We start from the raw sequence: 23,556 nt of genomic DNA, 5'->3' as shown, positions 1-23,556 counted from the left end.
AAATAACTGCACACAGTTATTCTCTCTTCTTGGAACATTAGAGGACATAATTGGTCTTATAAAGCCCAACAATGATTTTTTAAAAAGCAAAGCGTAAAGCCTCCTTTGGGTCCCTTTCCCTAATATCTCTTTGATATCCAATTTTTTTCAGGCTTCAGCTGGTCTTGATAAGTAAGCCAATTTGTGAATTCAGTCTAGTTTAGCCAAGTCTGAGCATACAGATATTGCACAGGGACAAACAGGATGAGCATATCTATGGCCTGCAGGAATTTTACATCAGTCCGAGACACAGACTCCTGAGTTCGCTTCCAAACAAGGGCTGGGATCAGATCATGCCCCTGCTCCAGTATTTCCAGTTGCTCCTTGCTTTGTACAGGACAACAACCAGAATCCCTACCACTGAATTAGGCCCCTTCATGATGCAAGCCCAACACTGTCATAGAATCTACCATTCTACTCCACCTGTCCCCAAAATCACCGGAAATGCACCCTAACGTGGAGTCTGGTCAACTCTGAACCATGGAAGAGATATCGTAAGAGGAGGAGCACCTAGTTCACTCCACTCATCAACAGCAAAGAAGGGATTCACATGATGAGCCAGAAACATCATATCGAATTTAGAGAAAGATTCCATGAAGCAGCCTGGATAGGTAGGGCTTGAAAGGCGAGCAGGATTTCCATGGCATTTATTGAAAGCCCACCACATGCCAGACTCCATGCTAGGCTAAGGCACAAGGCTGACAGAGAAGGCTGGAGGTGGGGACAAAGAAAGAAAAAGGTTGAATTCCAGCCAGAAGGATCCAACAGGTACAGTAACAAATAGCATGGAGTCCTTTCAGAGCACAGCAAACGAGCAATCTGGCTTGGCTAACACACGAAGAGCACTATAGAACAGTCAGCCTTGAAGGATAGGCTACGGCTCAGCAACAACAACAAAAACCCACTCATCCAAGATGCATTGTGCCCATGCCCTACATTCGAGACTGATTGCTAGCATGAGGGACACAGGGCTCAGTCGTGACAGTGGTGCCCAGAGGGTTCTGGGTGTAGTCATGGAGAAAGACACAAAAGCAAATGCCTATCCCAAAACACAAACTCCAAGAGTGAAGTTGGAGGATGAGAAGGCATTCAGAGAACACAGGGAGAGGTTAGTTCTCTTAGGAGGAGAGGGTCAGAGAAGGCGGAACAGGAGAGGTTGAGTAAAACCGCAAGATCAAGGAGGAGTAGGTCCCTGGCCAAGCCAACTCAAGCCATGGGGCCAGTCCACCCAGAGCATGGCCTGGTGCACAGCTGAGCAGTTCCGACTGCACCCTAAGGTGCAGAGAGGATCAGAAAGTGACAAGACTGGAAAGGTAAACTGAAAGTGGGGGCAGAGAGTTACCAAGATCAAGGAAGGCCCAATGAGAATTGTGGAGCTTTGGTAGGGAACAGTCAGAGGTACAGGGCTTTGAGCAGGAAAATAACATTGCAGCAAAAATCTAATGAAAAATACCAGGGTGAAGAAAGCTGAATGTTAGGTAAATATAAAATATAAAAGGCATTTAGTATGCTATTTCATTTACTTTTGTTTTCTGAATTTGCTAAAAAAAATAGGATTAGATACATTTTATTCTGTTTTTATAATATTATTTAGATTCATATGCTTCTTGAAACAGCCAAGATTTCCAATATGAAATTTGACATAATAGAGAGACTCAAGGGGTAGCATGCAGGAATTGAAGAGCAAATTGGAGCAAAGGGTCTTTTGCATGGTATGATAAACATGGGACCCAGACTGGTCAACAGGAGTCTTACTTCCATTGAGCTTCTCTGTTTCTGTCCATACGTTTTGGTTCTGGTTTCTTTGTGTTCAAAAACTGAAGTTCATGGAGCTGAAATGAATAACAATCTTCCACAGAATTTTCCAGCTAAAAAGTACAAAGGTATTATTCCCTCTTTGAAAATACACTTACCATGCCTCTCATAGTTCAGCTTGAGGATAAAAAAATCTTTACTATAAGAATAGATTGATAACAGGTACAGTTGTAAATTAATAACAGATCTGTACTGAATCACCGTGAATCGAGTTTGCTAAGGAACTGACGTGCCTTTGACTCCTGACCACAGAGCCATCCAGTCCATTCCACAGTTCTGAGAGATGGCCGCTATCTTAAAGACTTTAACAACTACAGCTTACAACTTGAACAAAGAAAGTATGACAAAAACTAGGATTTAAATGACATAATTCAAGTAGAATGCTTTTCCGGGTAGGGGTTTTATATATTGTTTCAGGTTTGGAGTATTTAACAAGAATCAAAGAAAAATATTAGCTCCAACATTTTTTAAAAACAACATATAGTTTTAGATATAACTTTCAGGGCTTAGGATGGGGCTCAGCATAGGGTGCCTGAGACCCTGGGTTAGATCTTCAGCACAGACAACAAATTAAATTGAAATTTAATTACATTGTAAAACAAAACAACAGAAAACATTTCACAACTATCCACTCAGTTCATAATATACTGATTGAATGTCAGATATATAAAACATATATTATTAAGTACAATAAACAAACTCTGACCTTGTTCCACAGGAAATGGCTTTCCCAGTCCACCTTTTCATCTTTCGACTGGTACAGTCGAAATTAGTTGGAAATCCTTCACAAACTTCCCAACTAAGTAAAGCAAAATATTCAATTACTTTTGTTAGAATAAAAAGCAATTTCATTATAATGTGCTTTCCTAGTGTAACAGTGTATGCATCTTAGTCTCTACTAGTGAGAAAAATAAAGAATGTAAAACTCAGAGTTTTTCAAATAGAACTTTGTACAGTGTCATGGTATTTATAATTGGGAACAAAAAGGTTTTAAAAGCTCACCTTGCAATTGTTTATGACACTGCGAGATTCCATGACTAAATAATCAATAACCAAAAAAAATGATTTTTAATCTTACAGAATCATGAGTAGTGGAGACTATCTTTGTTGTCAGGTTTATATTCTATATGCTGGAGTGGGAACAATAGTGACGTTTTTATACTTACAGTGGTTGTTATACATCCTGGTTTGGCATTTTCAAGACAGTCTTAAAGGCCTTGCAATCTACTAGGTACATAGAAAAAACACAAACTAGCAAGATTGGATTTCATTCCTTGTTCAGCCAAATCACTTGTCTTAGGGCTAAGGGTGTAGCTCAGTGATAGAGTGCTTGCCTACCACACAGGAAGCCTTAGCTTCAAGCCTCAGAACCATAAAGAAAAGTGACCCATTTATGACCCAGCTCAACTCCTATGTGTTAGGACTTGGGTACCACATGCTATTCAACAGAAGCCAATCCTGAGACTGATAATAGCAACTTTTGTCAATATTCTGAGAAATACAAGAAATAAGAGCATCATTATGAAGATGTCAAATGATCTTTCAAATACAGAAAGAAAATTCAAATGGAGTGTAAAAGTAAGTAAATTATCTAACAAAATTAGTTTGCATTCAATAAGGGCAGCTTTATATTGTTACTCTTGGGGACCTAGATCTGATTTGAATCACTTCAGTAAAACAGCATTTACTGTACCTGGGGATGCACAGTCAAGGATTAGGCCAGGGATTTGGCTCAGTGGCAGCATGCCTGCCTTGCAAGCGCAAGGTCCTGAGTTTGACCCCTGGTACCAAAAAGAAAAAGACACAAAAAGGATTAGATGAGGTAAGAATATTAAAGTGTATAATGTGAAATATCTGTGTCAATACTTAATATAAATGTTAGAAATAAAGCTAAAATTTAAAAGAAAGGGTCTGGACAATCTAATCACTTAAAATACTATTGTACTCAAAACAAATCTTCTAAATGAAAAGCGCCTGTAACAAAAGAATGCCCCTGAGTTATTTTTTATGTATAAAGGGAAGGAGAAACAGATTCATTCTTGGCTAAAAAGTGCAGCAATGTTTGGGGGGACAGAGCTATTGATTAAGCAAGGAAAACCAACGAGCTCTCTTAGGCACAGGGAGCAATCGGCCAGACCAGGGCCCTCGAGTGACAGCTCCTGGTGCCTGCATCCTCCTTCCAACTATAGAGTAAGGAGCACTGTGATCTATTAAATTACAAACTGGTAAGGCTGGACAGGGCCTTGCCGACAGATCTCCTAATCCCACCTCCTATCAATGTCAGGCCGAAATATCCAATATGCTGGACATTAATCACATAGTCCTATTTAAATTTAAATTACTTTAAATAAAATTTAAAGATCAGTTCCACAGTCACATCGTAAGTGCTCAACAGTAAGAAAGTTGTGTTTTTGTCACCATAGAAAGTTCAATGGGACCACTCTGCACAGGGGTTAGGCACTTAGATAACAGACGATCTGGATCAGAACTCTGACTACTTTTGTGTGGCTTTAGGCAAATTACTTCTTTTGGTCTTGGCTTCTGTCTTTGAAAAATGGAGAATAGCATACTGGGGAACAAAGAGATTTAAATTATTGTTTTGACAACTAAATAAATTCTTACACAATTCTCTGGTAACTCTGCCTGGCCTACTGTCAGCACCCAGAAAACCCCGCTTTTATAGCCGATCCGGGCCCCAACCCTGGGCAGAAGAGAGGACAGGGCCCCAGGTCTCCCTTCTTCTCAGGTCCTACCAGGCTCCGGGCACTCTGCTTTCTTTTGAAATTTATCATCATCGAGTGAAATGTTTAAATGTGCACATTCATGGGGAGAACACAGACCCTACTTAAAATGTTTAATTTAGAAATAACCACCAAAACAGCTTTTACACTTCAAACGAGATTGTTACTTCTGCAAAGTAGGAGCTACCCTCTGCCCGTGGCCCACAGGACTTTTTTACCCTAGGGAGGTAGCAAAGGGTCTTTGGGCAGGACCGTACTGTGCTAGGAAGGAGGGCGGACACAAAGAGTCAGGGAAGGCGACTCAGAGAATAGCTCTTGGTGCTGCACACCCTGGGAAACTCGGACCTGGGTGATAGATTATGTCAATCGACGAAGGTTAACTGACTTGTCGCTCCCAACATGCTCTTGTAGGGACTGTGAGGCCACCACTGGCAAACGCAGTCACCTGGTCAAAGGTCAAAGTCAAAGCAGGGATGAGTGGAGATCGGGAAATGGAAAAAAATACAATCTATCTCCAAATTATACAGACACTGAAATGTGAACACAGGTCAGCAATAAAGCATCACAGTCTCACTAACAAAATCCAGAAATAAGGGAATTTCCCATTTATAGTACTGTTGTTAAAATCAGATACACACCTCTGAAAGGTATACTTTAGTTTATTTAGCTGATTCATTGCACCAACAACAGTGGCAACATTTATAACTTTAATAAACAATTGCAACAATGAAAGTATTAAGTTGAGAAAAAAACACTCAATTGTTGCTATAATTTTCATTTTTCAAGTATAACTGCAACCCAATGAATGCTTTCATAATGAACTCTGGAACTGCTAATTAAAATCTGAGTCCTTAATATTTGACTACAAACAACTATTTTTTTCTGAGCTCACCAAGTGTTACGCTGATTTGATTTTCATATTACATGTCACATACACCGCTTTAGATGAATTGGAAATTAGACTCAAATGGAAAACAGATCATAGATTTTAAGATGGTCACTGTGTGGGCTATGAGCCCTTTTTTCTCTATACTGGTAACAAAGATTTGCTGGTGAACTCCAGAAGAAAAGGACACTACAGTGTTACCTGTCCCAAAGATATTTGAACTGAATCTCACTACAAGAAAACACTCAGGCAAGTCCACCACGTGGGCAATCTATTAAGAAAGAATCGGTGTCAGGCAAACCAAAGCAGAACAAAGGCAGAGAGGAGATTCTAGACTAAAAGCAACAATGGAAAACAGCTAAATGCCATCCAGGAAGCTCACTTGGATATTGGATTACAAAAACCTTTAAAGCACATTTTGGGGACCTTGAGCCGAGACTGCTTCTTAGATAATGACATGCTATAATGGACTGTGTTAGATGTCATACAGAGGAATGCCCTGTCCTTCAGTTATCTGCTGCATTTGGGAGTTAAATTTTAATAATTATCCAGAAATATGTTCAAACTACCTGAGAGAGAAAAGGGAGATGTAAGAGAAATAAAACAAATATGGAAAACTCTTTAAATGGGTGGCTCTAGATGCAATACATACAAGTGCTCATTATACTACCCTTTCAGCTTCTCTTTAGATGTGAAACTTTTCAGAATAAAAATGTGGGGGAAAGAATGACTGAAGGGCTCAAATATTGGACAAAATTAACTTTGGTAAACAAGCAACCTGCGCCTCCTCTCCCAGGCTAACAGAAATTAGACACAGCACAACTGCTTCCCGAAGACAAACGGTCTCACTTACTATAGATTGCATATGTTTGCAATATATTTTAAAATATATAGTCATAACTTTGTAGACAAACAAATTTTAAGGTTTCATGGTGGCAAAATGTGATAATGGTTCCTTGGTGCTTTATGTCAGACTAGGGCTTTATTTTCAAAATTTAAAAATACACTAAAAGAAAAATGAAATACAAATAAACATATGCACTTAGAAATTTCTCCAGATACAATCCTCAGCTGATTTTAGGATATTCCAGACTACTGACCTTTTATCAGTCACTCCATAAATATAATCCAGTTAGCCAAGAACAAGTGTGGTCTTTTTAAAATACTATAACAAACATCAAAATTAGTCAATCATTACTTCCACTTTGACAGTGATATTAAGAAAAAAATAAGATTGGCATACATTTTATTAAGGTCTTTCTCTTGCAATTGGAAGGTCCTGCTAAAGCAAGAATTCTTGCCACTTTAGAATTCATTACTGTTTTTATCATCATAAAACTAATTCCACTCACAAGGTACCTAAATTAGATTTTGAAATTTGACTGTTGGGGAAAGAAATTTATCTTTCTTTATGGATATTTTAGTTGTAAAAATTACACAGCATAAGAAATCATTTTAAGCATTTTAATTTTATTCTACTCTGGTAGATGAAACAAAATTCTGTAACCTGTTACCATAACTTATCCTATCAACCTCTACCAATGCCTGCATGGGTTTCTGAGGCTGTTTTTGTTTCAGTATTTGAAATTTTGATGATTTGGATATTTGGAAAACCCAGGCAGCCCATAGGTTTGCTAAGATTTAGTCTATCCATGCTGTTGTCCTTATAATCAACATATGACCGATATACACACCTTATATGCAGAATTGCTTTCCTTTATTCTGATCTGCAGCTAAAGAGTGAACTAAGCAAATATGTATACGTGTATAAAGAGGCAAGAAAGTGTGCTTAAGTTTCCTGACGGGCAGCCTCAGAGCTCCTCTGGATATTCCCCGTCAAAATATGCATACATTTCCAAGATACTGGGCACAGCAGCCCTGCTCTGCTCTGCTCCTCAGAGCTATGGACCGCAGCCTTTTCCTTTCTTTAGAAAGGCAGATAATTTTATGCAGGAATTTACCAATCTACAAAAATTTACACAATCCTCAGCAAAAACCGGTAATTACTGTGGGATAATGCGAGGCACATTTGAGGAATATAACTTTGGCAGGATGGGGCTTCCGAGCTTTACCAATTTAGCTTTAGCTGTTCTGTCACCGGTGCTTAAGAGGTTAAGACTTTATTTGTGAAAACATAGAGAGGGAGTGGAATCGTGTTGTCTGCAGCTTCATAAATCTTGCTTAAGATCCTTTTCAATTACCATCCATTTCTCCTTTAAAAAGGGACAAAAAAATAGCGGAGTGGAAGCGGGTCAGGGCAGTGTTCGACAATGGCAGTGTGATGGGCCGGGCCCCCGCAGCGTTTCCATCTGCTATCATTAAGGTGCCTACTCAGACATGAACAAATCCCTCTTGCTGTGCTGACAGGCAGACTTCAAGAACTATGACAAGGCATTAAGACAGAAAATCAGGGAGAGAGGGAGAGCGCGCACGAGAGATCATATTCCATAAACAATGCTGTCTCTAAAAAATGCCCCTGAAATTTTATTGCAATTCAGAAATTTTTTTAATTTCCCAAGAGGTGCTGCTTGGCTCTTCCGAGCCTCCTTTCTGCTAAATTTGCTGGTCCCTGGAATGACAGGACGGAAAGGAGACACACCTCACTCCTACCTGCGCACTGCACCATAAGAGAACCCAATATTGTGCGCTTTCTTCAGCAAAAGCGGAGTCTTACTTTCTTGGCTGTCCTCACAGAAAAGCTGGGTTGGGGCTGAAGTGGGGCCGGGTGGGCCAATGGAAGAACCTTGCAGCCTGGCGTGGATCCTGAGGAGTAGCTGGTGAGGCGGGCAGGGGGTGGGGAGGAAGACAGAAGCTAAAACGAGAACATCTGTAATGAACTGCCTCTGCTCTGTAACAAATGAAGTCCAAACAAATGATAATTAAATTCACATAGAATGTGAAAAGAAGTGTGAAATGACTACAGTGTTTAGCTCAGTGTAAAGTAACAAAATGAGCACGGGCTTTTAACCAGCAGGGGGTGCCACAGGCTTGTGATTGAGCGCTGACCCCTGGGCCCCGGGACTGAAAGCAGATGGATGTGACAGACTCCAGAAGAGCACTTAGTCTGCACTGGAAACAGTCCTCTGAGCAGTTCTGCCCCGAGGCCTGAGCTGCACACTGTTCGGGGCCTTCGAGACCAGATTCAAGCTGCACAACTGCCCACCTCCCTGTCCCCAGCTAACTGCAGATGACCCTGGTAGAGCAATTTAATTCTCCACTCACAGGGCTGCAAAATAAACGTGACTTTCAGCTCACATTGGTCCTCACAGAAGAACTCTTCCCGGAAGCATCTGAATGACCACAGCTGGCAGCCATGTGTGTGCGAGAGGCTGCATGCACGCAAGCTTGGGACTGTGTTCAGAGACAGCGTTTTCAAGGTGTGGCTAAGACACCACTTGAGGGCGATGCATGACATGCTGTCATCTAGCGTTTTAAATCACAGCATTGGTCGTGTTGCCATCTACCTTGCATGTAGGGACTCTGAGTTGTCTGGCTGATTCTCATTTGAGGCACATTTCGGATCTGGAGCAAATCGGAGTGCGCCGTGCAGACCAGGTATGTAGAAGCTCTTTGGGGCATCGGGCCCCACCTTGCCCTCCTGCCCTGGCCCCACGCTGCCATCTCGCCCCAGAGCCTCTGTCATGGGCTTGCTGTCCCCTCCCCGTCCCCCCTTAAGTCCTCAGTTTCTCCTGGCTCCCTGCAGGGACAGGGCTCTGGCTTGGTCTTTTTTGCCTCGCTACGATGCTGTCTTTCCTTTTTGCTCCTTCTATTAATTTCCAGGGAAGATACCCTAAGAAGTGCTAAATTCCGAGCATCAGGGCAAAAGGAAGGGAAGCTGCCATCTCTCTGTCCCTGTCAGGTGACTCGCTGATTGACTATAAGCTCTTGACTACATAAAATAATGTCTTTCGGCCACTGTGGAATGTCTGAGAATTGGGCTTTGTCTGATTAAAGACCCACAGCAGCGTCCCCAGCTTTAGTGCTACAATGCTCTACTTAACCAGATTCTTAGTGCTCAGAACCAGAGAGGCTGGAAATGGAAACACTTTTCAAAATTTCATTAAAGTGGATACTTATCCTCCAGCAGAGCCAATCCTTCGCATTAAAAATGACTGTCCCCTGTAGGTGACTAACAGCAAAAGCAGGAGTAAAGATTTGTTTGTTTTTGTCACTAGAAGCACAAACGTGCTTTGCCATCTGTAGACCGTATTTCCAAAGGCCTACATTTATTTCTGTGTGGTCTCAACCCTGGAGCTTGGTTGTGCTACTTTACTACTATTTCAGAAAACATGTAATGCTTGTCATTTTTTAAATCACAGGGATTTTGCTTTATGGGCATCACCTTTTTGTACAAGGAAAAGATACAGAAGATTTAAGAAAAGAAAGCCAGGGAAGAAATGGGGCCCGGGCGTGGGGGAGACGATGCTGTGAGTCCTCAGCCACTTAACCAAATCCCCCCAGGAGTGGCGTTGGGATCTCTGCTTTCTCACCTTGCTGGCAGACTGCACTTTAGGTGCTCCTCACTAGGCCACTGATTAGGGCTGGGCTGTGCAAAGCAAACACAGGTGATCTTCACCCACTTATCTTTAAAGCTACCATCACCTGGCCTTTATAGGATCAAACTTTGCCGAGGGATCCCAGCTAGTGTGTGAGACAAACGTCCACCCAAGCAGTAGTCGGGTGTGGGGGACCTAATCAATGCCGCTGCCACCCCAACCCTCACATAGAAGTGAAGCACATCAGTGCACCCTCGGTGGGGACGAAGCTTTCTCCGGAATAACATCTTCCTGTATAGGAGAACACAAATGCCATCTTCCATTTCAGCATGAACCAAAAAGTAAAATATTCTCATGCCAGAAGGCTACAGGGAGACAGGCAGAAAATTCTGGAGAGCTTTTGTACTATGGCGATTTGTGTAAGACACCAGGAAGACTCTGGATGGGTCTTTAATCAAGCAAGATTCCATTTCTTGGTCTCCCCTGGGTCCAGCCAGTGGTCCAATGAGAGGCTCTCAATTCACATGCAAGTCTTTGATTGGCTCCAAAGCCCAGGTAAGGGATACCACCAGAGGGAGGTACCTATGTCTGGGGTGCGGAAGGGAGGGAGCAGAAAGAGTGAGTTTGGGACAAAAAGGCTGGTGCACTCGGGCACATAAACAACGGGGTGTCCGGGGTGTCTTTTGTGCACGACAAAGGCCCCAAATGAAGACCCTGGACAAGCTGCCTCTGCCTGAGAAACACCCCAATTGTCTGGAAAAGAGGCACAGGTGTGGGCACCTGAGACAAACCTGCTGGCCTGGCCCGCAGTGAGTGCGGAAAGACCCTGCTGTGCCCCTGACCAAGACTCGGACTCCCAGGGACCTACAGCATCCCCTCCACTGAAGACCACCAAAGACTTCCTGGTATAGGGGCAAAAGGAGCCCAATCCTGACTCATCCAAGCCAGGCCCCACTGCCAACGGATTTTCAAACATAAACAGCACGGAGGTTGAGATGCAAGTAGGACAGGGTCCACAGTTAATACTCCGCCAAGGCTCGGCTGACAGACCAGCAAATGACTGACCTTCTGCAAACAGCTTTAGGGTGTCGTTGCCTAAATCAGCTTCTCCTAACCTGGAAAACATCTGGAGTCCTCAACAGACGGTAAACTCACCCTTTCCATCACACTGTCCTGTGGAGCCAAGCTGCTAGACCCGAAATCTTTTTTACTGATATAAACGGAGGTCTCTCCAGTGCCTTTACCATTTCTGAGTACCTAAAAAATAAACACATTGAAAAATAAAAATAAGCACACACACAGATACCATATTCACACACACTTGTAAATGTGGGCACAGCGTGTGTCAAGTGAGATTAGTGCTTCTACGGGAATCGTGCAGGGCGAGAGCCAGCCACAGAAAGGCCACAGGAGAGTAGCAGTGGAGGGAAACCAGCAGCACCAGGAGAACAGCATGAAGCTCAGCCCTGGTTCTCCCATGCTCTCTGTGTCTAATCCGACTCTCGCACTCCCTGCAAGGGCAAAACAGGAGAAAACTCACTTGGACATGGAAGGAAACGTTGCTGACCGACCCTGAGGTCCACTAGCAACCAGTGAACTCACTCATTTTGTCTGTCTTCAAAACCATCAGGCAAGATCACGTGAGGGGCATCTGATCCATGTTTAAATTCTGTGTCGAGCTCATCTTGTGACTCACAGAAAGGAAATTCAGGTTGGCAGATTTATCACATAACAGTCGGGGAAAGGCATCCATTCCAAATGCACATGTCCTGGAAGTCAGCGGGAGAGAGAAAAAAATCCTTAACACTGCATTGCACAACACTTGCTAGGGAAAGAAAACACCGTGTAGTCCCAACAGGAGTGAGGACCATGCTCTGTCCACACCGTGGGTCCAGGCGGGGTCCACTGCTCCCCAGCAGGGAAAGGAGCAGGCCGGGTTTGGGGCTGGCTAGTAACTGGATAATAATGCATTTCCAGTGCTGTTTCCAGAGAAGATAATTTGGGAAAATAACACTGAAAAATTAAGAGAGTTGTCTTATATTTTGGAGATCATTCAACATTTAATCAGTTGCTGTGGCACTTCCTCAGACTCTAGATGCACACAAATGTGATTAAGAAAAACAAAAAGGGGCTCAGTGGTTCCAGCGCCTACCTTGCAAGCACAAGGCCCCGAGTTCGATCCCAGTACAAAAAAAAGGAAAAACAAAGAGTAAGAACGTTAAGAATTGTAGGTTTGGGCCAGGGATTTAGCTCAGTGGTTTCGCCACCTGCTGTGTAAGTGCAAGGACCCAAGTTTGATCCCTGATACCAAAAAACAAAAGAATTGTAGGTTTGACTCTGATATAGGCTTTTCACAGAGCCTCTGATGGTAACATCTTTTTCTAATTGGGAATTTTGTTAATGACTTTCTGAGTGAAGATTCAGTTCCAGCACCAGGCAGGGTGGCTCACACCTGTAATCCCAGCTCTCAGGAGGCTGAGACAGGAGGATCACCATGCTCAAGGCCATGCCTAGACTACATGGTGAGATCAAGGCCAGCCTGGAGTACATAGTCTCAAAACAACAAAAATCAAAAACAAAAAAAAAGATATGATTCTGGGCAAGAAATCTCCCTGCTTTTGCAAAGAACCTTAGGCACCCAACCGTTGCCTTCAGATTTGTGGTAAATCAAGTGGGAGGAGACTCTTACGGTCTGAAGCATCTCTTCGGGCTCAGTCTGGAGCAAAGCTGAGACAACAGGCAGACGGACCGGGCCAACAGAAGTGGGCATGCCCGAAGCATGCGCTCTGTAAAGCTGGTGAGGCTGCGAAAGCTCAGGGCGGAGAACTCACTGCTGTTGCGCGTGGAGGTAGGGTCGGAGCGTGGGCAGCTGCGTTGTGCTCCGTGCTGTGTGGGTACCACAGGATGCCGAGGACGTGGTCAGCACCAAGCCTCTTGGCTGAGCTCACGGGACTGGAAGAAGACCTCCCATTGTGTCCTGAGATGCGTCCTCCAGAAACAGGAATAAAAATTGGCTACAATTCCAAAAGTGCTCAGAGGACATTTTTTAAAAGGTGTTTTAATGGTTAAGCAAAGTGTAGGTGTTTACATGGGGAAAGCCTGCCATCCACTAGCCGTTTGTGCACTGTTTCTGCTATCTGTCCACAAAAATAAAACTGTCCAAAACTAAAGTATCCAGATTCTGTGGGATTCTGCTTTTCTTAAGGCTTGCCTCGAGCTTCTAAGCTTTATGGAAACATGTCCACATGTCCATTTTAAATTAATATGTGTACATGTCCCTCCTGCCATGAGGACTCTAACATCTAATGTCTAGTGCTCAAACAAAGACAGCTCTCTGAACAGCATTTCTACGATTGACTAAATATAGGAAGTGAAAAAGAGTCCACCTTCATCCTACTGCTGCCTCATCTATGGCCCAAGAAAAACCAGCTCCTGTGTCAGCTCTCTGAGCAGCCTCCTGCTTCAGAATGAAACCCTCGCCCTGGAGTAGTGTGATGCTACCTGGTCAATGTGGAAGGAAGAAACTGCACAGCCTGACATGAATGGTCCAGGTCCTCATGAAACATGGCAGCTAGTGAGCACTGAAGAGACACCAGGAATAGGAGCATCAGCATCCTGAGCCCAGGGATTTAAGAGGAAGTGTTGTTCACGCTCCACAGCATTCCCACTCTCCCCTTGGCATTACTTTTACTTTTCAGTTCCAATACATTCATACTAGCCTTTCGTGAGCAAGACCAAAGTAGATCAACCTCAACTGTTGGGGGTAATGTCACTTAATCCATTCACTCACCCGATGTGCACTGAGTGTCTACCTATGCAGTGTGTGAGACACATCTGTGAACTCGGCCTTCTGCTCTTGGGGTGCCCACCCTCTGTGGGCAAGGGGAAGGGACAGACACTAAATAAGCAGCACAGAACCTACGGGCCAGTCGGCCAGGGAAGGGACTTCCAGAACTGTGAACTGAAACACCCTTCTCTCTTTGTAAGTTAACTGTCACAGGCATTTTGTGACAGTGACAGAAAGCTGGCTAACACACTTGAACTCCATCTCCCTAGCCATACCTCAGAAATGCTCACAGCTACTTCTATACCATGAGGTGCAAGGGAGGTGTAAAAGATAGGAAATTGGGATGGAAAGAGATAATGGGCTCAACCTCTCTTGGTGGAAATATGCTACAGAAACACCCATGTGAGGGTTGAGGGACCTAAGCAGGAAGAAGCCCTAGGCTTAACCTCCACTGGCTTCCGGGTAAATACTCTGAGTACAGAGGAAGGTGGTAGGTGCTATGTGAGAGAGAGCAGAGCAGGCAGGGGCAGGGCTTGGGGTCAGGAGTGGGGCGGGAGTAGTGGTCGCCATATGAGAGGGGAGGAGGGATAAACTAAAGAGAGGAACCACCGGGCGAAGATCAGAGGAAAGCAGGAGCCGAGCAGAGAGCTGGGAGGGGGCCCCCGGGGTACAGGATGGGGCTGGAACAGAGGGCGCCGATGTGGCTGAAGCAGCTGGGGACGAGGGGTCAGTCACTGGGAAACCAGACAGGTGCGGAACCAGTGGACAGTGTGGAGCAGAGCAGAACAGACTCTGACCCGCATCCTTAGGGGCTCAGCAGAGGCCAAGGGAACCCGGAGGGGCAGACCGGGGCTGGAACCGGGTCTCACCCAGGGATGTGTGAGACGCGGGCAGTCGGCCATGCATCCCAGAGGGTCGTTATCTGCTACTGTGTATTTGAGGTTAAGAAATAGAATGTCTAGCTGGTATTCCTGAAATACATTTCTGCACTGATGAGTGGACGTTATTAACCGATGTAACTATGCATATGTGGAACTTGTGAAAACATAAGCGTGTCAGCCGAGTCCCAGAACGATTCTACTGGCTGAGAAGATTTCACAAAGACAGGAACCAAGACTTAAACTACGCAGGGGAAGCTGAGTGAAGGCGGAGTTAGGAGCCAGCCTTGGACAGGGCTGCCGGGCCTCTCCGGTGGCTTCTACTGAGGCTGGGAAGGCCTGCTCGGCACGTTATCTCTCCACCTGTAGTGCTCCAAGTCCGGTTAAGCGCCGGCTTCGGGAACAGCAGGCTCCCACACTCCGCAACCCCGACAGACCGCCCGACAGCTCCCCATGCGCGCCCAAGGCCAACACCCAAGCTTCAAGGAGCCTCCGGATCGGCGCTGTCGAGAGGCAATAATAGAAAAATGACACCGCTGAGCACTGCCCAGAGCTGGGAAGCTGAGGAGTGGCAGGATAACTCCCCGCGGAGGTCTGGTGCAAAAAGGGAACAAAGTGGCCTCGCAGCGCTGCCCGGCCCAGTGCAGGTGAGCGTAATTAGACATGGAAATCCAGCCAGCCTGCAGGTTGTCTTGCACTGTGGTCCCCGGGAAACAGACGCTGGGCCGAGCTTTGGCTGCAGGAAGCCTGCTGGGGAGCAGGGTAGGCAGGGCGGAAGTGTCCGCAGTACTACGGGGGCTGCAGCGGGGCTTGTTTCCGTTCGGGGTTCACGGCGATCCCTCATCGCCAGCGCGGGCCGGCGCTTGTGCACAGCACGTCTTCACCCCTCCGCTCCCCGCCCTCGCTCCGTCTCTCCGTCCCATTTCCTTTGGCATAAGGTCTAAACCCGTTTCCTGTTAGCTACTTTTCTTCTGCTCTTTACATTATTTATACTTTGGGCTGCTCATACAAGAGAACCTGGGATATTGAAGCTTGTGTGTCTGACATATTTCACTTCACAGGATGGTCTCGAGGTGCATCCGTTTTCCTACAGATGACTCGGGTGCATCCTTCTGCACGGCAGAGCAGTTCCAGGTGTCTTCCCGAAAGAGGCAGTCGTCCCGGTGACCGAGCACACCATGTTCACGGGGGCTCAGCTCGCAGCAGCTAACCCTTGGAAGCGGCCCGCTGCCCATCAGCAGCGGGATGGACGCAGCCCATGCGCGGTTCACACCTGACTGGGAGCCCTTACCACGTGTCAGGACGCTGGACACAGCCTGCCAGGAGGCCCCACCGCTGTCCCGGCAGGACGTGGTGTGGGGAGGGGTGGCAGCTCGGACCTTCCACGCAGGCCCGGAGTTCGGGTGGAGGCACTGTCGCCACAGGAAGTGCTCAGCGCCACAGCGGCCGGCTGTCCCCCGGGGCTGGGCTCTTCCGAGCATCTGGAGAAATCAAGTCCCGGTGCTGCAAATCACAGACACCAGCACTGCTCCTCCGTCGTGTGAGGGGCTGTGATGTGTGAAACTGGACACAAGGACCTCTTCAAGCACAGAAAAGCATCGGAGAGCAGGAGCGTTTACCTAAATCAAGGAACAAGAGAGTTCACAGGAAACCGTTTTCTTGGGCAGGAAGCTAACCAGCCATGAAAAATTATTTCTCCAATCAGAATTCAAAGTCACCTTTGAAGACGGAAAATCAACTCTACCTAGATTAATGTTTTATGGACATTAAAAGTACTGCTTTTTCTACTTTTATAGACTTAATAAATGATTTTTCTTACACTGTAACTTCTCAAATATGTAATATTCGAGATATAATATATACATCAAATAAGCATATCTAACTATTAAATGAATATTAGAACTATGGGATGCAGGCAACAAAAGGTTAATACAGTAATAAATTCATATATGTATGCCCATACATGAAAAAGTATTTTAATGCCTAATATAACAGTATTTAACGAGGAAGGAGACAATATATTTCACCCTAGAAAATGGGAGAACATTATACGATTGTTAAACTTCATCAGTCTAAAGGTTATCTAGACCAAAACCCAATAACATTTCCTTACAGCCCACCAAGGGCATATTTAAGAAAAGAGTTTATTCTGGAGGAGACGTTTGGGGCTGCCACTTAGACGGAGGCGAAGTGAGGGACTCTGACGCGGGGGGTGCCCAAGAAGTTTAAACCCCAAATCTCTCCCCATCTTGCAACCCCAGCACACCACAGCTTCGGGACAGGAAGTGAAGGAGCTGGGGTTTCCACCTCTGCTCTGCAGCCCCTGGGTGGCCCTGGAGGGGCGGGGTCAGGAGGCAGGGGGAGGGCAACCTCACTGGCTTCACCCACGGGGCCCATCCTGGAATCCAAGAAAGACTGTGGGCCTGAGAAGGACTCGGAAGGCAGTGTCCTCCTGGAAAGACTGCGCAGCGGTGCTTCTCTGACAGCACGCTTTGCAGCAAGGGTGATCCTGACAGCTGGGACCTGACAGCCGGGACTGGGGCAGAGGCGGGTGGAGGCCAGGCCGGGAGAGGCAGAGGACCCCCGCCCAGGGAGAGGCGGCAGGTGCAGCCCGGTGCTGCCCTGCACCTTTAAGGGGTCTTCTGACACCCGGCTGACTTCTCAGACACAGTGCAAAGTGCTCCAAAAGCATTCTCCTCACACCCATCACACTTCGCACCAAATTCAGCATAGGAGAATGCTCAGAACTCTCTGAGGCAGGGTCAGCGGTCATGTCCTAAGGTGCACAATCTCAGTGAGCACTTTAGAATTGCGATCTCGAGGAAAAACTGAACAAGAATTTGACTTTGGTTAAGTTAGTGCTTGCAAGTCAATGGAATTTGGATTAAAATGTCAGGTCCGTGGGTACTTTCACAATGTCATGTATAACATATAAGAACTTGATAAGTAAAGGTTGTGAGGAGAAGGCTTTTAGGGTTGTTGTTTTGTTTTGTTTGAGACAGGGTCTAAGTGGCTAAATTGCCCAAGCTGGGCTAGAACTTTCAACCCTCCTGCCTCAGCCTCCCAGAGTGCTGGGATTACAGGCACGTACCACCACACCTGGCAATACAGCTCTTTAATACAAAGCCAGGGGGCTTTTAGTAAGAAAAAATATAGCCATGTACCCCAGGTTTTATCCTCCTAGTAGAAATAAACATTAGAGGAGTAGATATAAAGCAAAGCAAATTCTTATCCTCTGAGACCACATTCTCGTCTTTGGATAAAACATGTTCTAATGCTATTTAGTGTCTTCCTTTTTATATCAAATATGCCTGTAAACACGATTTCCCTCCTATGAATGGGTGGTCAGGTAACTAAAACCTATTCCAAAACTCACGCTCTATTGCAAAACATTTTTATCTTAAATAATCCTTTTTCGTCATAAAGCATCATCAAATTGTAGGCAGAGTCTGCAGCGGGCTTGAAGGTATGGCCTCATCTGCCCTTCCTGGAAGCCCTGCATTTATTGATGTTCCAGTGAAGAATTACTGCCTGAAAATGCCCAGGGAGGGCCGGGCTGACCCAGACCGCATCGGGAAAGCAGGGGCCGGAACATATGCAGGGCAGGATCTCCGAGACTTGAGCCATCAAGCACTGTGAAAAAGCTAATTGAGAGGTACAAACAAATTAGCTGCTATGGAGAAGGACAGTGTCCCTGAGAGAGTGTGCGCCAGCAGCGGGGTTCAGCGGAGCGTTTAGTCTGCCTCACTGCTGGGACAGAAATGCAGCCCAGCCTGGGCTCTCCCCGCTGACTGCCCACCTGCCAATTCTCTAGGCACCTTCCAGATGTCAGGCCGGCACAGGCCAGGCCTGTCTCATTACAGCCCACGCCGTGGAGCCTACACCCAACTGATGGCTCACCCCTGCCCCCCATACTGTTCTTGTCCTTCTCTGCAGCGGACATGGGGAAGGAAGATTGCATCGCCCTGCAGGCGGAGTTTACACCTGGCTGCACATGCCCATCAGCCTGGCCTGGCTGTGGGAAGGAAGGAGAGGAGGTGAGAGGCCTCGGGCCCACTGCTAATGAGCCACCCCGGGCGGGGGAGGGGGGAGCCAGGTGAGACATGCCTGGAGTCTCAGCCTCCCGGCCCTTCTCCTGGGTGGTCAGCTGGGCTGCTGTGCTAGAATCCACACATGAAGGCTGGCCTTCACCGAGACATGCTGCCCAGCATTCCATGGATGCCCTTGAGATCCTATTGACCTTGAAGCTTCTGCCGCTGTCTGCTGTCATAATTTCTTTGCAAGCGCAGGTCGGTTGGCATGTTTTACTGCTTGGCTCGGAGGGCGTCGCCTGGATTTGCTTTCCCATTGTTTATTGACATGACTTGCAGGAAACAGAGCACTTCAGGATTATAAACAGGTATTTGGGGAGGTAATGAATAGGAAAGGCAGGACCAAGGAATGCATGTGGAAATAAGGGCACAATGTGCATGCAGAACAGTGGAGTCCATCCAGCAGCCCCCCTGAAACCTCGCCCCTCATCTATGGACGATGTCCCTCAGTCATCATGCATGGATTTGGAAATATTCAAATAAAATCCCCAGCACTATAAATGAATGGTTGGAGAACGACGACCACACAACAGAGTACAAATCTCCAACAGTTTCTTGGACCCCCTGGGAGAGCATTCAAGCATCCAGGTGCCGGGAAAGGCCAGGAGATAAAAGTCAGCCTCCATTTTCTAAATAAAAACCGGGCTGCAAGGGAAAGTGATGGAATGGCAGGAAAAAGCTAAGTAGATGGACGCATTAGTTTTGCTGCAGAAGGCATCATATTCTAACTGTACAAAGACGGTCCCGGCCACCCCTCTGGCCTCTCCCCATGGTGTGCACAGCCCGTGGACAGCATTCACTGTGCTGCGATTTCCTATCTTTCTCTCATTGGCAGAATAAAATTGTTAAAGGCACCATACCTAGAGGATGAATTAAGTGCTGGACAAAGACATGCTTTAAAAAAGAAAAATCTCTGAGTTACCCCTTTAACCATTTTAAATTTCTTTATGCTATAGGAATCCAGCCCAACAAACAATACACAAAGGAAAGGCCTGACGTCGCTGCCCCACAGCGCTCCGAATCTTGTTCTTGTCCAGATTATTAAGTTCTACTACGTCCCCTGCTCCCACACAGTGGATCTGGGGACGTTCACAAAGACCAAGCATCAGGCTCCTCATCTGCTCCAGGCCCTGGAAGGTCCAGAAATGTCACAGAGAGGCGTGGGGCAGGACGCCAGCCAGGGAACCCCCCTCGCGGGCATTTCTAACCAGGAGCAGAGAAAAGATCTCAGAAGGGCCTGAACCACGAAGGCCCCCTTCACTGGCTGTGATTTGCTTTCTCATTCTAAGTAAACACCCACGTTCAGACCGATTCCAAGGAGAGCTTCCCCTGTCCCCGCTCTCAAATTTCCCAAGCCCCACAGAAATCGGATCTGCCCCTGTGGGCAGCTTTCGGAAGACGTCACTGACTGACTGAGGGTGAAAGGCACTAGTTCCAGGGAAGGAGAGGCCTGTCCCTCTTCCGGGCTTCCCCCGCCCATCGATCCCCGCCACAGTCACCCACCTTAGGACTGACTGCCACCCACCTACTCCTCCAGATTTGCTAATACGCTCTGCTGTCAGGCTTTTCTCCCTGCTCTCCCAGGGAAGCACCAGCATTTCTGACAGCATCTCCATGGCGGCGGGGGGGGGGGGGGGGGGGGGGGCCGGGGGGGGGGGGGGGGGGAGCTGGCTGGAAGGCAGAGGCACTAAGCCTTGGTGGGAGCAGATATCCCCAGAAGGGCGGGGTGGTGGCAGCCAGGGGATCCAGTCGGAACAGCAGGACATTGCTGCCCAGAACTGCTCCCCGGAGGAGCTTCCCAGGCACTGAGTGGGACCCCTGGGGCACACGAAGTAAGACCCTCCTGGACCCCGAGGCTGAGGGTGTGGTGTGCAGAGAGGGCTGCACTACACCCTCGGAGGAACAAGGCCCCTGCAGCTGCTGCACTGTTTCCCAACACTCCCCCACAATGCTAGGGTCTGTTTTCAGCTTACTGCTAGACGAGGCGTGAGTGGCCGCATGTGCGTTCTCCTCACGGCGCTGCGCCGTGCCACCCGACAGCAAAAGCGGAAACACAACGCCCTCATGAGCCACAGAAATACAGCCTGGCGATTCCAGGAGACCCAAGCAAACCTTGCCGATTTTCAATGAGCAGTGGAAGATACCATGAGGGCAGAAAGCTGGCGGGGAGCGGTGAAGGCCACGGCACCCACGGGGACATCGCCAGGCCGTGCCGGCGCCACCCGCTGCCTCCGCCTCTGGAGAACAGGTCCCCCATGTCTCATCCTCGGGAGAGGGCGGCCTCGGGTACCACATGAGCCGAACCCTTCCCAGCCACTGGCCAAGCCGCTGCGTCTGTGCCGGGCTCGTAGTCAAGATCTGCCCGGCTCAAACATACTCTCCTAAATGATGGGACTCTCGGAGAGACGTGATGACTCCGGTCCGATACCGTTTAACCCCAAAGGTCAGGGATGAGGGCCGCGACTTCCTTCCATGCACACTTGAAGAAGTAAAAAGAGGCCCACTCTGTGGAAAGAAACAAGAAATGGAGAAAGCATCTCACAGAGAGTTGCAGAGATGAAAGATCTCGGGCTCCAAGAGAAAGAAGGTGGCAGCGTGGAGACTCTCGTGGGACACTCGGCTACATGTGCTGATTTTCATCTCCATGAGATTCTCTTCAGTGGTCTCAGCAAATTGGCTTTTATTTGAGTATGAGAAAGCTTACCCTACAGGTAGTACGAATTTCCAGCCAAACGCAGGACCAGCAGCCCTAGAGCACAGCACAGAGGGGAGGCAAGAGGAGAAGGATAACACGCCCCTTGCCTCACGCCTGCTCCCCCTCTGATGGAGGCTGGAACGGGGGGAGTCAGATCTGAAGCACGACTTGTTGCAAGAACATTTGGAATGCATCTCTGAAAACGCCAAGTACCTTTGCTTTGCTTTCTCATTCTGGGGATCCAACTCAGGGCCCCCTGGGCCAGGTGAGCGCTCAGCATGGAGCCACCCCTCCCCAGACTTCTGCACGCACTTGGGATGCATCGCTACCATTCAGGGGGTCACCGTTTGGGACCAGTGATTATGGTTCATTTCAGTCAACAATTTTCCTATGTGAAAAATTAGTCATATGCCAGAAAGCTTTCTTTTCAAACACAAAGCGTATTGCTGACTATTGCATAATTTCTTAATAAAGGGCAGAATTATTATGAGAAGATTTAAAGAAATCGCAATTAAAACACAGACCCAGGTTTCCTGCATTACATAATCACAGCCCTTTCCACTGCCCCTGCTTGCTTGTGTTCCATGCCTGCTTCCTCCTCACGCTAGTGCCTCAGGGCTGTGAGGTCATCAGGCGCTGAGATTTAAATCAGCCCTAGACCACAGTGCACGCCTTGTGGTTACCGGATCCTCAGAATGGCACTGAACAGCTGTGGGTCTAAGCTCGCCAGAACTCGCTGACCTCATTTGTTACCTACTCGGGACCAGCCATTCCGACCAAGAAGGCTTCTATACACGCTCTGATTTCTCCTCTGAAAATGCGCAGTGGACCCTTGCGTTATGACTGGCCTGACGTATGAACAACTTGAGTTATGACCGGAATTTTAGTTTCAACTTATGACCAAAGTCTTGAGTTACGAACCAAATGGCGACCCCTTGTGCTTCCAGATGGTCTCAGATACAGATTTCACCCTCAAAGAGCTCTGGAAGGAACAGTACAGCATCCTTTCCCGTGTGGGGTTACCTGAGAAATCCTGGGCCAGGGTCTCTCTAAGGACACTGAGCTCTGCCTGTGTACAGGAGAGAGATTCTGAAGGCTGTGTAGAGGAGCCTGAGCTTTCAATTTGACCAACTGGAGTTACAACCAGCCCTCAAGAACAAATTGAGTTTGTAAGTCAAGGGTCCACTGTATCTTACAAAGGAAAAGTCCAAAAACTAGCTAAGAAATACAGATTGACTCATTTTGTTGCTATTGTTCAAAGGTGAATATTCTCCCTCTCCATAATTTTAGGACAAATGATTTCACCACTGGCCTTTTCTACTTTACTGATATAAAAGTACAGAGAAAAGTTTCAGCTGATTGGCAACCTGGAAAGAGAATTTCTTTGTGGGATCCTATTGGTTATGTTCTGAAGCTTGCTTTGAAAATCTTGCTATGATACTCAACGAAGTATCATATGGGAATTTTTCAAAAATACTCATGCCTGGACCACACCTATATACCAATAGTAACTCGTATTGGTATACTGATGGTAATTGATATAAAAACATATGGCACCTAAATTTCAAATAATAGTAAAATACATCATACTAATTGCAGATTTCCCTCCGCCAACAGATCCTTACAGATGCTTCCTGACTCCTGCAATCTTGCCCACACACCCTACCCATGGCTGCAGCTGAGAAAGGAGCGCTCTTCCACCTCGAGTGCTGATGACGTTTCCGCCCACGTCACGAGACAAAAGGAAATGCGGGAGATGGGTGTAGGGCTGTTCTTACTACTTAATGGCAAGAGGAGCAATTCCTCTGTGGATTCAGGAAATAGATTTTGTACCTGGAAGGATGCTTCAACTTTTTATGCTAGTCACAAAGTCATAAACTTTGCCCTTTTAAACTTAGTCTGCATGATGGATTTTTCCCATCCTGCACTTAAGTCTAGACTAGGAGTCACAGTTTCTCCGTAAAGGGCCAAAGCGTGAATATTTTAGGGTTTAAAGTCGTGTCTGCCCCAGCCCCTCCACTCCAATTTGGCTTATGAACAATGAGCAAGCAGGAGGGATGGGGCCCAGTCAAAAATTATTTTTAATGGGGCCGAGGATTTAGCACAGTGGTTTCGCTGCTTGCTGCAC

The 23,556-nt window shown here is 46.8% G+C and overlaps 1 long non-coding RNA gene across 2 annotated transcripts in view; it reads right to left on the bottom strand.

Annotated features, from left to right (window-relative positions):
- The window catches only part of LOC110350581 (uncharacterized), a 221,092-nt gene that overhangs the window by 19,308 nt on the left and 178,228 nt on the right, over positions 1-23,556 (bottom strand). The window contains exons 4-8 of one of the 2 annotated variants that reach the window (XR_015451399.1): positions 12,667-16,261; positions 11,580-11,746; positions 11,133-11,234; positions 3,021-3,635; positions 2,561-2,653 (exon numbers count right to left, since the gene is read on the bottom strand). This is a non-coding gene — a long non-coding RNA (uncharacterized LOC110350581). Of the gene's footprint in view, positions 1-2,560; positions 3,636-11,132; positions 11,235-11,579; positions 11,747-12,666; positions 16,262-23,556 lie in introns of both variants that reach the window. The other variant, XR_015451398.1, reaches the window with a different exon arrangement.

This window comes from Heterocephalus glaber, unplaced genomic scaffold (assembly GCF_053883595.1).
Source record: "Heterocephalus glaber isolate CG9 unplaced genomic scaffold, H.glaber_assembly_v1.0 deba00001428, whole genome shotgun sequence".
Lineage (NCBI taxonomy): Eukaryota > Metazoa > Chordata > Mammalia > Rodentia > Bathyergidae > Heterocephalus > Heterocephalus glaber.
Note: the sequence above shows the minus strand (reverse complement) of the source record. Positions and strands in the feature narration are given on the sequence as shown.